We start from the raw sequence: 4,039 nt of genomic DNA, 5'->3' as shown, positions 1-4,039 counted from the left end.
CCGCCGAAATTGACATAGAAATCACGCAAATCATACATTTACATATGGCCTTAAAAGACTCAAAAAAATGCAAAAATTTTGCAAAAATTTTGCCGGAAATGACCAGATGGTAGGGAGGGTTACCCCCTAAAAAAAGAAAAAAAACAGAAATCTATAAGTTAGAAGTGAGATGATTTAAAAAAGAAATGAAATAAATGTAAATCGAAATGATAGTTATGTCCTAAAATGGAGTAATAAAAAATGAAAATTATTTCCTAAAATGAAAATGAAAATTATTTCCTAAAATGAAAATGAAAATTATTTCCTAAAATGAAAATGTGCAAGTGTGGTAAAATGGCGAAAATGTCGACGTCGCCTCGAAATGCGTGCCCGCGGAATTAGGAAACCTGAAACATGGTAATTTTCACGTATTTACCAAAATAATAACCCGTAGGAATAGGAAATTATTCGTCATGGAATTAGGAAAGATCCAACGCGGAAAATCACAGAAGTGAAGCTGAGGAAGAGGCGCAGCATGAGCTGCGTCCCTTTGAAGAGGCGCAGCAGGTGCTGCGCCTGTTCCCAAGTTGTTCTATTCTGACGGGTTTTTGGAAACAGAAATTAGTATAAATAGAAACGTCGATGGAGCTTTTATTCACACAATTATTCCATCTCTTGTTCGTCTTATTACATAAAACTCTCTCAAAAAAGGGCTCTTCATCATGAATACTTTGGAGATCCGTTTGAAGGAATGGACCAATGAATTTTCGAACATGGAGAAATATGATATGGGCGCTTATAACCTTCGGTCTTTGTTGAGTTTAAAACTCATCAAGGTTGTTAAACCGTTCTTGGATGCTTGTCTTGACTATTGGGACCCGAATTACCATGTTTTTGCGTTCCCTAGAGGTGATATTTGCCCATTTCCTGAAGAAATTGCCGCTATTGGTGGGTGGGACCCTGAACACTTGCCTGCCATTCCTTCTACTTCGCAAGGGTACAAGAGCAAATTTAGAGACTTGCTTGGGTTGACTAGACTTGAGGTGGACCGTCAAGTGACTTCGAAGGGAGTGCGAATGTTGGACTTCATAGACCGATTCATCAATAGGGCCGACCCCACCGTTTCTCATGTTGCTAGGCGGAGGGCATTTGGTTTTTGCTTGTTACATGTGTATGTCTTCCAAGGGCATGTTGATGAAGACTTGAGAGGTGATCCCCGTCTTCTGGGCCTTGTTCAGCAAATGGAGCTGCGCAGGAGCCCAGCTTGTTTATGCTTAGGAGAGATCCTTTTGGGCTTGGATAATAGGAAGGCCAATTGTGACCTACCATATTTGGGAAGTCCCGTTATTCTGCAGGTAAAAGGCATTTCTTTCTTTTCTTTTTTGTTTTCTTTTTTTTTTTTTTTTTTTTTTTTTTTTTTTTTTTTTTTGTTTTTTTGTTTTTTTTTTTCTTTTTTTTTTTTTTTTTTTTTTTTTTTATGTCTAATACCGCTTTTGGTAGGTTTGGCTTATGGAACGACTCCGATTGATCGAGCCCCCAGTTCATGTTCCTTCCTATCATGTTCGTTCTATTGCAATGAGGACTAGGCTTTATATGGTGGATTTCACCCGAGTCTGCAATTATTGGGAGAACAAACTGAAGAGCGATGATGGTCCCTTGATTAGGTGGATTGTGCCATGGTGGCACCTCAAATCTGTCACTGGAGTGTCTTCTTTGGATCCTACTCGGTCCGTGCGCATTCCTGGTTTGGAGTTTATGGTGTGCATCTTCCCGGAGAGGCTTATGAGACAGGTGGGACTAAAACAGACAATCCCGAAGCTTGACACTGTCCCGCAGACTGCTGTGGCGCTTACTACAGAGAGCCGAAGGGAGTGGGCCATTAAATGGGCTCAAAGAAATGTGTGGTTCTTGAACTCTTCTGCAAATGCCTTGTGGGTAGGGATGGCAACGGGCCGGATCTGGATAGGGTCCAATAGGATCCAGATCCAGATCCGCGATGCGAAAGCGGGATCCAGATCCGACCCAGATCCGTAGGGTCCAAAATTGTCAGATCCAGATCCGGACCCTACGGATCCGGGTAGGGTCCGGGTTACCCGCGGGTCCCATGTATAAAATATTAAAAAATAAAAAATAAAATTGAATTGACGAGAGCATGAATCAGTGGTCTATCCTCAATTCATCCATCTTCATTGTCAATTCTCAACCAACATAAAATAAGCTTCATTTTTACAAATCCAATTTTATAAGCTTCCTCAATTCATCCTGTCTTATGATAATAACAATAACAATCACGAAATTAACAAGAAATTAACAAACACGAAACACGAAACTAACATCCCACTACCAAATTACAACAACAAAACTGACAATAATAGAGTTATAAAATCGGGTAAAGTGGAAAATCATTATGAAATGGAGGTAATATCAGCGAGATTATCTTGGTAAGACCCTATTTACTTCAGATTCGACTAATAATAGAGTTCTAAAATCTTCAGATACCTTCTCTTCATCGATCGCCGGCCTACGCCGGGGATAGTTATTGGCTGGGATGACCGTCGAGTAGAAGCATTCAGGCGCTGGATCTGCTGGTGTTAGGCGGCGGGATAAGGGAGGGTTGAATTGAGAAGGGATTTAGGTTGAACAAGGGAGGGAATGTTACTGTGTACTTGTGTTATTGTGTACTAGTCAATAAACGGGTTTGAGAAGGGATTTACGCATAACATAAAAGTCAGGCCATCATTTTCTTGATTTTTTTTTATATATTAATATTAAAACGGGTCCTAGGATCGGATCCGGGTCTAGCCTACCAGATCCAGATCCAGATCCATTTTTAAACTCATGGATCCAGATCCGATCCAGATCCGTAGGGTCTGAAATAGTAGGATCCATATCCTATCCATCAGGGTAGGGTCTAACGGATCTGGACCGGATCCAGGATCCGTTGCCATCCCTACTTGTGGGTATCGGATTCTTATCTGCGATGGAGGAAAGCTACTACTCCGGAAGAGCGCGAGAGATTGAGGAAGCGCGAGCCCGTTGATTATAAGGTGCGCGAGGTAGAGAAAGAAAAAGAGAAGCATCTGACTGAGGGAGAGGAAGAAGCCGGGTTTCGAGTCGTTCATCCTTCGAAGAAACCGAAGACCTCTCCTGTCGTAGAGATGGTGATTGGCAAGAATGGAAAGTCTAGGCCTCGAGAAAGACCTTTGATGATTAGGTCTGAAGTGGCGCAAGAGCGTCCGGCTCGAGGTCGTGACAAGAAATATGACAAGAATGACAAGGGCAAAGGGAAGATGGAGGAATAGCCCGAGTTTTTATTTATTAGTAGTTGTTATTATTATTTATTGTTGTAATAAAAAGGTGGGGTTTTTAGAATCCTAGCCTATTCTATTTTTATTATGTAGCTTACTATTATTATTAGAATGAAATAAATAAAAAGATTAAATGGTTATGAAACCGTTGTGATTTTCTATTTATTATTCTTGTCGAATTCCAAATGCAAAGCAAATGTCCTTCTATTTACATTTTAAATATAATGGGTTGTATCCTGTGAAGGATTGCCTACGTATTCACTTAAAAAATGAAATCAAACCCTTGCGCGTAGTTCGAGTAAATGTAAAAGAATAATTGTTCTAAGCGAGAGCTTGTAATGAACTTAGAAAATAAGCATGAGCTTTTGCTTACTCTGAAGGTGCAAATTTAGTTTATTTGATGACATGAGGATGACAAATTTGTCAAAATGCAAGAGCATAGTGACATTAGCTTATCTTAGCTTGGCCAGGGGCCGTTTATTTAGTGCCAGAAGAGCGACACGTGGGGTTACGCGAGGCGCGTTTTGTTCCTATTCTAGGCATAGTACCGCTTTAGTTGGTCAAGATTTGTTGGGTGTGAAAACTCATTCCCGTCTAGGTCTGTGATTCTAACCGCACCCCCTGGAAGTATGGATTTGACTAGAAATGGTCCGGCCCAATTAGGTTTGAATTTTCCCCGTGGGTCGACAGGTAGAAGAGCTCTGACCGATTTAAGTACTAAGTCCCCTTCCTTGATGTTTCTTGGCCTAACT

This window comes from Silene latifolia, chromosome 1, assembly GCF_048544455.1.
Source record: "Silene latifolia isolate original U9 population chromosome 1, ASM4854445v1, whole genome shotgun sequence".
NCBI classification, from domain to species: Eukaryota; Viridiplantae; Streptophyta; class Magnoliopsida; order Caryophyllales; family Caryophyllaceae; genus Silene; species Silene latifolia.
This window is presented reverse-complemented; position numbering follows the sequence as displayed.